The sequence below is a fragment of the Vicugna pacos genome, chromosome 3, assembly GCF_048564905.1.
Source record: "Vicugna pacos chromosome 3, VicPac4, whole genome shotgun sequence".
NCBI lineage: Eukaryota > Metazoa > Chordata > Mammalia > Artiodactyla > Camelidae > Vicugna > Vicugna pacos.
The window spans coordinates 32,219,318-32,232,317 of NC_132989.1; the positions used below are offsets into that span (position 1 = coordinate 32,219,318).

A 13,000-nucleotide genomic window follows, 5' to 3' on the forward strand; every position below is an offset into this window, starting at 1 on the left:
AGCAAATAGCATACCTTCCCAGGGACCCCTGTTTCCTGTACCTGAAACCACACAGCAATTAGTGCTAACCTGCCCTGCTGACCATCACGTGAAGATTTTATTTTATTTTATTTTATTTAAGAATGAGTTGGGTAGTTTATTTTATTTTTTTAATTGAAGCATAGTTGGTTACAATGTGTCAATTTCTGGTGTACAACATAATGTCCCAGTCATATACATATGTACATATATTCGTTTTCATATTCTTTTTCATTATTGATTACTACAAGGTATTGAATGTGGTTCCCCATGCCATATAGAAGAAATTTTTTAAAGATCTACTTTATATGCAGTAGTTAGTATTAGCAATTCTTGAACTCCCAGTTTATCCTTTCCTACCCCCTTTCCCCTTGGTAACCATAGGTTTGTTTACTATGTCTGTGAGTCTGTTTCTGTTTTGTAAATAAGTTCATTTGTTGTTTTTAGATTCCACATATGAGTGATATCATATGGTATTTTTCTTTCTCTTACTGGCTTACTTCACTTAGAATGACAATATCCAGGTCCATCCATGTTGCTGCAGATGGCATTATTTTATTCTTTTTGTGTCCAAGTAGTATTCCATTGTATAAATATACCACAGCTTCTTTATCCAGTTATCTGTCAATGGACATTTAAGTTGTTTCTGTGTCTTGGCTGTTGTAATAGTGCTGCTGTGAACATTGGGGTGCATGTATCTTTCATGAAGTAAAGATTTTAATAATGAGAATATATTTCCTTCATAATAAAAAAAATAAAAATACATAGCAAGGTAATTTGCTATTAAAAAAAGATTTTGATTTTTTTAAAAACTAAAGGAGAGAGTGAAATGGAGAGTTGTTATTCAGTGGGTAGGTGTAGAGTTTCAGTTTTGCAAAATGAAATTCTGGAGATTAGTTGCACAAAAATGCCAACATGCCTTAAACAACTGAACTACAAGTTAAAAATGGTCGATTTTATGTTATATATATTTTACCACATTTAAAAATTTAAAAAATTATAAAAGAAATGTATAAATTATGGGGTGAAGTCAACACTAAATTAATTTAACTACACTACCTATTTCACAGGATTGTTGTGAGAACAAAGTGGAAAAAAAGATTGAACATAATAAAAACTGTAAAAGTTAGGAAAAGGAAGAAACATAGTAAAATGATATTACTGAAGGAAATGATTTTGATTCCTCTAAAAACTGAAAAATACTACTTGTTTTAAATTAAATTTTAGTGTAGTGGAGTATATGTAATGCAGATACATTCCCCATTTGTAAAGATAATGCACTTTGAATAATTGAGTTTTTTGTGATAGAATTACTTATTTTCTCACACATCATACAAAAGTGCAGATTCTGAGTGCTTTGGCATGTTGACCAACAACAGTGTTTTCATTTTCCCACTGTTTCCCAGTGCTTTGGTAAATGCATATACCTGTAGGAACAGGGGTTTTCAGGTCAGCTTATGAGTACAGTGATGGAATTCTATTGCCCAAGCTGAAGTTTTTCAAACTTACTTTTGTGACTAAATTATTGCTATAAAGTGTGTAGTCAACAACAAGCTTTTATGATTGGCAGTTTCAAAGTGAAGGTAATTTTTTTTCTGCCAGTGACTATTAGGCTCTAAATAACTAACTTTTGTTTAAAAAAATCCGAAAAATTTAACTGCAATGATAAGGACGTCGGTACTCTAATGGTGCTTTTCCCAGAACTAGCAAGGAAATCCTCGGTTGAACTTGATGTTCCTTGAGAAAACTTTTCCATGATAAACCCCCCCTTACCCCAAACCAGCCTGGCATTTGCTCAGACTCCCCTCTTTACCAAGATCTGAAGGAGAAATGTGTTATGCATCCTTTTGGATCAGATAAAAGTTCAGCAACAATTTCCATAGCACATTCCAGTGTGATAAGGTAAGCTGAGGACAAATATGAGAGCTCTCTTTTGTGGTAAATTTCCACTTCTTTTAAGGTCTCCCAGTCAAAATAGCAAAAGAGGCATGGCCAGAACGTCAGAAAAGGTGGCATAGCTACTCATTGGGACTCAGTTTTCTCACCTGTGAAATGAGATCATTATATCTAATTCATCTTGCACTCTGTGGTGGCCATTTATCACACTATATCTTTCCCTGTTTGGAGAATTTCCCATCTCGTGAATCCCATCTCCCCAAAGTGTAAACCAGGAAGTCCCTCTCCAGCCTCCTTTGCACCCCACTATAGGCATGTGACTTAGGTTCCCCAAATCAGACACACCAGCCTGAGAATTCAGTATCAATGAGAGTGGTATGAAAAAGGTGCCAAATAGAATGGAATCTGGCCAGGTTGACAGGGTCGTTCTGCTTTCATAAGCTGCAGTGACTTAGAAGTAGCATCTCATACTCAGGGGAAGTGGCAAGAATGTGGGCCTGTGCCCAGTGGCAGCAATAACAGGTTCTTCACCAGAATCTGGCAAGGAAATTGGGTATAGTCTCCAAGCCTCATTCTCTGACTCGCCTAGGGATCTTCTGAAATCCATTTTCTCCCTAATACTAACTAGAATGGATCCTGTTGGTTTCAAATGTGAATCTGACTGATTATTACTAATTGTTCGTGTAGCTTTAAGCAAGTAATTTAATTATTCCGAGTCTCCATTTCCTTACCTCTAAAAATAGAGGACATGATATCTCAACAAGGGCAGCTGTGATGGTTACATGTGGTAATTGTAGAAAAATGCTCAGCATAACGCCTGACCCGTAGAAGGAAGTTTTAAAAATTATTTTCCTTTTAAACTCTAGGTTTTATTTCTATGATGTAGCTCTAGGAGCTCACAGCTTAGGAAAGAGCCCGAGCCTTGATCATAAAGACCAGAAACTCTCAGAAACTCTGGTGGTCTTGGCACTGTGTAGCTACACCTGGCCTGGTTACTCCTTGTTGCAAAAGTAAGTCATTATGCGTAATATGAGAACAGAAATTCAAAAACATGTTAGAAGAGGGAGCAGCCTGTACCCTCATCTGCCTGCTTAAAGAGGGTTTGTCCTTGGTTTGCTCCATTTCTTCTTTTTCATGGTTTCTTGGTAGTCATGTTTTTTTGGGCTTCTGAGATGAAAAGCGGGAGACTGAAGAGCAAGAGGAGAATGAACTAGGGCTAAAGGCAGAAGTGTTCCAGGGAACCTCTGGGGTGAAAACTTGGGAAAAGCTTTCATGTGAGATAGAAACTTAATGGAAAAGGAAAGAAGGATTTTTTAAAAAGTGCATCTCTGAAATTTTTCCTCACATACTGTTTAATTAACAAAATGTAGCCCTCAGTATACCATCAGAGTTCCTTGGACCCAAATGTAGTTTTGAGGGTTTTTGTGCCATTCTATTCATAAACATCTATATTTTACAGATTTTATTCTTTCTTAGAGGTCTTACAACGAATGCATGTGTATATATATATATATATATATCTATGTGTGTGTGTGTGTGTGTGTGTATACATATATATCTTTAAAATGAAATAAAACTCACTCTGTCTTGCAAGTATCATACACATCTATTGGAACCTTTTATATAATCTAAGACATTCTGGAATCTTAATGATCTTATTTTTCCTATATTTGAAATATATTGCTACTTAATCATCCTAGGAATTATTTTTTATCATTATTCCTCAATTATTTCCAACTATGGCTTCAAAAAAAAAAGGCTAAGAAAACAAAAAGAACTGTGGAATTGACTAGAAGGACAACATAATAGTAAAAGTAATCATTATCTCTCAATTTCTAATTGTATTACCAAAAGCATGGCATCATCTTTCAAGATAGAAAGAGGAGACACCATTTTTATAGGACATTTTTGGCTTTCATTAAACACAGGTGAGAATACTGCATTTTTCATTTTGCATCCATCATGCCCAAAGAGAAGAAAACAGGCAGAGGAACACATTTCACGATCTCATGCAGATCAGAAGGTGAATCTTGACCAGCACAGTGCAGTGCAATAGCCACTAGCCACCTGTGGGGTTGAGCACTTGAAATGTGGTCAGTTTAAACTGAGATGTGTTGTAAATATAAAATAGACACAAGATTTTGAAGACTTAGCCCAAGCATATACAAGAATGTAAGACATCTCAATATATTTATTTTATATTGATTACAAGTTAAAGTGACAGTATTTTGTATATATTAGGTTAAATAAAATATATTATTAAAATGTATTCCACCTGTTTTCTTAAAAATATTAATGTAGCTACTAGAAAAATCTTAAATGGCTTGCAGTATATTTCTGTTGGACAGTGCAGTTCTAGACAGTAGATGGTAGAATTAATCATGTAAGGGAAATAGACTATGCATCTTCAAATCCTGACTTCCTAGAGATTCAGATGAATGTCCTTGAGGTCATGAATCAATGAGTGAAAAACAGATCTCTAAGGACAAAAAAGGAAATAGGGTATGCTCATAAAGATAGGCTATATCACACAGTATTTTGTGATAAGAACTTGGGCTTTTGTGTTTTGTTAAGAAGAGGTGTAACAGTAGTCTTCCATATTTTATAACATTTATATGTCAAAATTTTTACTTGATAACAAAGATTTGCTGTGTTTAAATTCTGACCAAAATTTCTGATGAGGTTCTTTTACCTCTGCCTTTTTTCTTCTGTGAGTTATTTGAAAATGATTTTTAAAAAAATTTATTGGGGTTATTTCATACAGATGGTAAATGGTGAAGACTATTTTCCTAGTATACTAAGGATTAAGACATCGAGTAATCTGAAAGTTACCTTGTGGGTAATAGACTGTTTTCACCAAAAAAGCACTTCTGAGATTGGGCCATTTAGATCTCAGTGTTAGATGTTAAGCAGTTGCAAAGAAAGTTATTATGGGAGACTTTGTGTAGATTTTCAGTAGCGTGATTGTCAAAAAAAGAATGTCAGGACACATTTGAAAGCAAAAGGTCAAATGCTTTATTCAGAAGAGAAAAATTAATAGGATCAGAATATAGTCACCGTGGACACAGATATTTCTATTTTAAGGAAGAGTCCAAGTAGAAATAGCCCTTAGGGAAGCAGACTGTTCTAGAATTTATAGTATTTTCCTTAAGCATTTGAGGCAGGCAAAACAAGGCTTACTCCCTTCTAAAAAAACACTTCTGAACTACATTTAATTTTAAAATATCTTACAATTTAGTCTTCCTTTGCATTAAGTGTATGATTCAAGAGCATTTTCTTCTCTAACTGAAAAATGTGTCCAGCTATTCAATAACAAACACGTGAAAATCATTTATATATTGATTGAGTGCTTTTTATATGTAAGGTCCAGAGCTAAATCCTGGAGGATAAAGCTGAATTTATCAAACTCCCTATCCATCAGGAGCTCAAAATGTGAAAAAGTTTGAGAAGGAGAGGAGAGATGTATCAATATTTTAAGGATGAGAAAAGACAAAGGGTAAAAGACATGTATTGAGCATCATTACTGTGCCATGAATTTTCTACACATTATGTCTCCGAAATTCAGAGAATATAAATGGTATAAAAATGAAAATGAAAATCATCCAGAATCCTACAACCCAGAGATTGTCACGTGTTATTATGGACTGAATGTTTGTGTCCCAGGCCCCCTCAAATTCATGCATTGAAGCCCTAACTCCCCATGTTGATAGTATTGGGAGATGGGGCATCCGAGAGGTCATTAGGTTTAGATGAAGTCCTCAGGGTGGGGTCCTCATGATGGGATTAGTCTTTATAAGAACAAACCTGAGTGCTCTCCCCTTCTGTCACCTTCTCTCTCTCCCTTCCTCACTTCCCCCATGTAAGGATATAGCAACTAGGCAACCATCTGTATGGTCTCTGACTTCCCAGGCTCCAGAACTGGGAAAAATCAGTATCTGTTGTTTAAACCACCTAGTCTCCAGTATTTGGTTATGGCAGCCAGGGCAGAATAAGACACCATGTTTGGTGCACATCCTTCTAGACTTGTGTGTGTGTGTGCCTGAAGATGCAAATTATATAAAACATTGATTCATACTCTACATGGTTATATATGATTAAATTATGATTCTTTTCAATTAATAATATGTCACAGGTACCAACTATATTTGAATAATAATAAATGTCATTTTCCACAGTTTTTAACTTTAAAAGTTGCCATAATTTTTAATGGTCACAGTGAGTTTTGCTACATGTATATATAGTTTTCCCTTCTATTGGACAACCCTGTTAAAAGCATATTTATGCTTCTTTGTGAACTTGTTTTTTAATTAATATAAATGGAAAAAATGGTTACTGGATTTTAAAGAATGTATACTTGATACACATTAAAAATTACATCCCCCAAATTAATATTCCCACCACAGTACATGAGAATCAGACTTTTGTTACACGTTTGCCAGTAGTGATACTTTCAATACTTTTTATGTCTGTCAAACTCACAGGTAAATGTAATATCTAAGTTTTAAAAATTGTCTCCAGCAGTAAATTTCAGTTTAACAAAACTATCGAAACAAATTAAGCTGATGTTATCCAATCTGCCTGATGAGACTGAGGGCAGCCAAAGGCCATGTTTTATCCCTGAGAGCCTGCACCCTTGTGCTTTGTCCCTGAGAGCCTGCACCCTTGTGCTTCTCACTCCCTAATCAGCCCACCCTCTTCCAAGTTCCCTCCAAGCATCCAAAAATGGCCACCCAAAGGGAGACTTAACTCCTTTGGGAAAGGCTAGATTGAGTAATTGTCCTAGCCCCTTGGGAGGATATTTTGTCTCAGGAAATTTTGGAGTTTGGTCAAGTATTTTTCTTCAGACCACAGCAATTGAAATGTGCTCTCATAGTCAGGCTGACTCCATGGTCCCCAAAACACGCTTTTCCTCTAATCTAAATATTCAGATTTTAGAAGATGAGCAGATTGTACGTGAAGCTTGAGTTTATCCAGAACATTAATTTGAACTAATATATTTAGCTTTGTATAGTTAAATATATGTATATATTTAAACTCTGTCCCCTTTTTACATTTCACAGCTTCCTTCCCTGTATACACACAAACTTCTCAATGTTTCCACCCTCACAGAAAATAAAATATGTCAGCACTACACAGCACAAATTACTGTGCTTTCCCCAAATAATGCCCGTTGTTTGGAACTTTTTGCCTTTTGGAGAAGCCAAATAGAGAAAAAATGTCACGGGCAGCTGATGAAACAAATTTGCAGAGACTCAAATGCTTCAGTTTATAGAGGTCCTTTGCGCCACTGGTGCCTCTTGGGGAAATTCTGGAAAACTATCTGTAAACAATCTGTTTCAGTGCCACATGTTTTCTAAATTTCTTTGCCTGTTGACATTTAAAAAAAAAAGGAACATATTTGCATGTGAAAACAGGACCTTTTGTTTCTTACATTTACTCTATCAGAGATACTAAAAATGAAATAGGTCATGTTGCCCAATTGCCTATAAAGGATCATTTTTTTCCAAGTATAGATGTTGTTTAATAAACTTTTAAAACTAACAATATGAAACATTTTCAATATTCTTTCCAATAAGAACTTCTTATTGAAGTATATGTTATGTTATTGGCATATATGTGTTGTGTTAATTTCTGGTGTACAGTATATTGATTCAGTTTTTTATATATATATATGTGTGTGTGTGTGTGTGTATATATATATATATTTCATCATGGGTTATTACAAGCTATTGAATATAATTCCCTGTGCTATACAGTAGGACCTCATTATTTATCTATTTTGCATATAGTAGTTTGTACCTGCTAATCCCAAACTCCCAATTTATACCTCCCACACCCTTTCCCCTTTGGTAACCACAAGTTTGTTTTCTATGTCTGTAAATCTATTTCTGTTTTGTAATAAAGTTCCTTTGTATAATTTTTTTAGATTCCACGTATAGGTGATATCACATGATACTTGTCTTTATCTGACTGACTTCACTTAGTATAATACTCTCTAGGTCTATTCATGTTGCTGCAAATGGCATGATTTCATTCCTCTTATGACTGTGTAGCATTCCATTGTGTATATGTACCACATCTTCTTTATGAAGGATCATTTTCTAAGGGATACATCCTAATTCTTTGGGCAACCTTATTTTAAACTAAGGTTTTTTTTTTAATGGTCTCTGTTCTCAAGTTAAATAGAACTTAAAAATGAGAGATTCTAGAGGTAATGTTTTATTTTGTATCTATCTATAGCATTTCCTTTCTTTCCTTAGGTTTAATTTTCTTTTTTATATCTGGTTTTATATTGCTGTAATTTTTGTCCACCAAAATTTTTCTAAAAATTCTCCTAGGCGCGTGATATGATTTCATTTGCCTAGTCCTTCAAGTTGTTTTTGCCGTATGACTGTTTTGATTAATGCAGTAGGAGCAGAAGTGGTGTGTGTAACATGCGGGCAGAGTATTCTCTGTGCAGTTCGCTTCTCCTTTCATGTCTGCTTGCAGGATGGCAGAAGTGCACTCCTGGGCAAAGCTTCCGTCCAGAGGGCCCCTTACCAACTACAATGAATAGAGTCCCTCTGCCCCCACCTAGGATGAGTGTTGTGAAGAAGAAATAAATTATTCAGATAAATAAAATATCAAGATAAGCCATTAGCCAGTTGAAACTGATAACCTTCCAAAATTTTAATGAAGTTTTGATCTTTCTTGATAGTAGCCAAAGGAAAAAATAGATATAATGGTGCCATCACTATGGCTTTTCTGTGTGCTGCTTGACCTTAAATTTCTGTTGAAGTTCTTAAAGAACTTAGGCTATTAAACTAGGTGAACTTTGAGATGATTGTTTAGGGACAAAGGTGGGATAGGGGCAAGAGAACATAATATGAACCAGCCCCTCACTTATCACAGGATCTCAGCATGAAAGTAGTTATACAAGAGGTTGAACAGTGAGTATAAACTCCACCAAACATCTCATGTCTCAGTATCTGAGGAGATAACATTGCTCTCCTGGGTAGAGTAACGTTAAATGCTGTCTAGATAACTAGCAGATGTCCCTAGAAGTAAAGTTTCAATTTCTGGACTATCTATGTTCTTTCTTGGGGAAAAAAAAAACTTTTTTCAGGTTGAATAAATGAACATTACCATGTTTTATTAAATGAACATGAATAGGTGCTCAAACGCCGTCAGTTATTAAGGAAATGCAAATTGGAACCACGATGAGATACGCCACACCTATTAAAATGGCTAAATTTAAAAGGCCGACCTTACCAAGATGGGAGAGAATATGGATGAACTAAAACTTTAATACACTGCTGGTTGGAGTGTAAAATGATACCACAACTTTGGAAAACAGTTTGACAGTTTTTAAGAAAGTTAAAAATACACCTACCATGTGATTCAACCATTTCACTCTCAGGGATTTACCCAAGAGAAAAGAAAGCATACGTCTATACAAAGACTTGTACGAGAATATTTATAGCAGCTTTATTTGCGAAGAGTCAAAAACTGGAAATAACCTAAATGTCAGTCAGTGGGTTGAAGGGATCAACTAAACTGGCACATTCAATTCAGGGGGATGCCACTTACTAATAAAAATGAATTCTTGATACTCACTAAAACATGAGTGAATTCCAGCATCATTTTACTGAGTGAAAGAAGCCAGTAAAAGGGGTACATGTTGTATAATTTTTTATACATATAAAGCTCAAGGAAGTGCGGAATAATATACAGTGATGTGAAACAGACCATGCTTTCTTGGAAACGAGGTGAAAGAAGTGGATGAGAGGGGCTACCAGGGAACATGAGAAACGTCTGTGGGTGATGGAAAGTCTCATTTTCTTGACTGTGATGCCAGTTTATGTGTGTACACGTATGTCCCAACTCAACAACTTGTACACCTTAAATTTGTCCAGTATGCTTTATGAAAAGAAAGGAAGGGAAGGGGAAAGAAGAAAGAAAGGAAGGAAAGAAAATGAAAGAAGGAAAGAGAATGAAAAGTCCAAAACAAGAAGTTCTGAGATAGCATTTCTCATCTATTAGAGTTGCAAAATAAATAAATAACCTATCTCTTACACCAGCCTGAATCCTTAAATATACATAGAAACCCAGTTCTGTGTTGATATCATTTAAAGATAAATAGGAATGTCTCTTTTAAATCATTTGACATGCTCATTTAAAGCACAAGTGATATATGAACAAACTATAATTTATGAATGATTTGAAAGTTCAATCAGAGGGAAAACTCTTCTAAAAGCCGTTTTAGAATGTGAAAATTTAGAAATGTCAGAAACATGACCAAATATATGCTTCCTGCAAAAGTTTATTATATTTAAATACTTGATGATACCAAGTACTGGAAGAATAGAAGTTATACCGTGGACACAATTTAAGGTATCGCTTGCCTTTCCCACTTTATCAAATGTAATATTTTTTAGCTAATTTAAGGTTATTTTATAAAGCTGACTTACTATATAGTGTGCTATGAATTTGAACTTACCAAATTAAAAATTAAAAAGTGCTTCAATATCTTTGGCACTTAAAATAATTCTTTAATGAAGTCATCACAGAATCACAACTTGAACACTAAATGGCTTATGAAGTTTTATAATAAGCTTAGTTCTGCACAGTTAGTGAAATACTTCACACATATTCTAGCACTAATGAATTCATACCCACACTCTCACTTTCCAGTGTGCCACTCCACGTAACCTACGTTCCTCTGAGGTTTTACTTCGTTCATTTCTACTTGTCCTAGTTCTCAGGAGTAGTTCAGGGTGAGAAACCCTAAGCCAGCTATCCGGTTCAGGTCAAGCCTCTTTGCAATAGAATTTTTATTTCCTACACGGTTTCACATGAGGTGATTTATAAGCACTACCCCTTATCTGTTAAAGAATGTTAAAGTGGAGCAAAGGCAGCAGTTCAAATAACATTCAAATCCTCCAACAGGACCAAAGGAAAAAGGCCCAGATAAACGGGACAGCTAGCACATGAGAAATGCATCTAAATAAGTTCTCACTGGCTTATCCCATAATGTTCCTGCTGTACAGTAAATACATGACTCATCAATCACTCAACAGCTAGACTCTCCCTCAATCTCCCTGACTCTAAATTTCTTAATTTCTAAAGTGGTAATAATAGTAATAACAATATTAATAGTGAAGAGGAGGAGGAGAAAGAGGAAAAGGAGGAAGGGAGGGGCAAAGGGCAAGAAAAGTATCAGTACAACAGTGATGATTCTGAAAAACCACCCCTATCTGCTGCCTAAGAATTCAGGGGGTTGGCGTCTGTCAGTCACTCAGTGCTATATCTGGAGCTCAGCCCATTTGTTCTGTTTCAAATAGTACTGATGGAATGCCATTTTGATATCCAAAATTTTGTCCCAGGGACATAGAAATGAATAAAGGCTTTAAGAATGCACAGTTTACCGGGAGAGTTGAACAGTTAAAAGTCCTATTGAGAGACCAACTCAGGTCACTCAAGGCAAACTGGGAACCATCGTCTCCAGATAGCGGTGCCACAAAGGTAGAGCATGTTTCACTCTGCGTGGATGGTCAAGGTATCTTCACACCCTTGGAGAGATTTTGATCCTTCATCCCAGTCTTCCCTACCACAGTTAACCAGAACTAGTTAAAAAGAGGCATCTGAGATCCACCTGCAGTTTAGTCCTGCATGTACAGAGCAGAATCTATTCTGCTGAGTGATCATTTTGTGAGTGCCAGGATTTAAAAGGGATTGTGTCATCAGGAGGCAGCACTAATTGTGACTATCCTGTGGCCTTGAGGTGTCTAATCCTAACCTCCTCCACCTACTCCTCCAGCTAAATATATTCTTTTAGAAATGTAAAAATTCAGTAACTAAAGCAGAACCAGTTACTTCAAGCCCCAGGGCTCCCAGCTATGTTAAATGTAAATTGAAAGGAGATAGATTCTGAACTCCAGGAAGCTAATTAGGAGCTCTAGGCAGAAATCCTGAATGTGGTAATTGCCACCTTGTCCTTTTTCCAGTCTTAAGCCGCCAATGGGATGGTTACCTCTAGGGCGCTAATTGATTAGCATTGTTAGAGGAAAAGTCAGTAAACAGAGATTGGTGAACTGAAGTCTCCCATTTCCAAAACTCCAATTTAAATACTAGCCCAAGGGTTCCAGCTAACTGGAGAAAAAATGTTTTCATATAGTGCAGTTGAGGGACACTCTTTCTTTGGGCAAGAGACTCGTAAATAAAATAATAAAATAATGTCACTTGCAGCAACATGGATGGACCTGGAGATTGTCATTCTAAGTGAAGTGGGCTGGAAAGAGAAAGAAAAATGCCATATAATATCACTTACATGTAGAATCTTAAAAAAAAAAGGACTCAAATGAACTACTTAATATTTATAACCTCGATGACTGAGTTCTTGAATATGTGTAAGCACATGTGACTATCGTTTATGAGTGTATTACCGCATTCTGTTGATTCTTATTTTGTGATTGGCTTTATTCCTTTGATAACCATGTAAGTTTAAAAAGCTAAAGCTCTAACCTGTTCTTAGAAACAATGAACAGTACATATATGTAAATTTAAAAAAAGAATTTCACTATCTAACAGATTAAAAAAAAGAGAATCGTAAATAGCTCTACTGTATAAAATGAAAACTAACATCAGGTTTTCTTTTGCTAGATTAAAAAATATAAGCTAAGACTAAACTGTCATTAGAGTTAGAAAGCAAAATTTTAATGAAAGTCATAGTCTACTCATCTAAGTTGGTTTCCCTTTGGCTTGTATTTCTTCAACAAAAATCTTCCTCCTGAAAATTATTATGGATTTGAGATACACGCCCAGTCTGTCTGGGGCCAGATTAAATGAACTCTACTTAGAAAAGAGATGAATAAAAGTGATTGTGCAGAAGTAAATTTCGGAATATGCTGCTGACTAGATGACTTGTTCTTAGCTGGTGATGCTGGGGTGGGATGAGAGTAGAAGAGCAGAATTGCTGAATCCAGGAAGAAACAGGGAAATCGAAGAGCAAGGTCCCATGGTTTTCAGGGAAGCCCGTGTGAATTGAGTCCATTCTGAATAGCTGTACTCCTGTACATTCATAGATACTCTCCCATCCAGTTTCACC

The 13,000-nt window shown here is 35.8% G+C and overlaps 1 protein-coding gene and 1 long non-coding RNA gene across 8 annotated transcripts in view; one reads left to right on the plus strand and one right to left on the minus strand.

Moving 5' to 3' along the window:
* Window positions 1–13,000, plus strand: part of LOC107034508 (uncharacterized) — a 340,267-nt gene that overhangs the window by 172,623 nt on the left and 154,644 nt on the right. The gene's annotated exons all lie outside the window — the stretch shown is intronic.
* CCDC192 (coiled-coil domain containing 192) overlaps window positions 1–13,000 on the minus strand; it is a 175,509-nt gene that overhangs the window by 156,559 nt on the left and 5,950 nt on the right. The window lies entirely within an intron of this gene.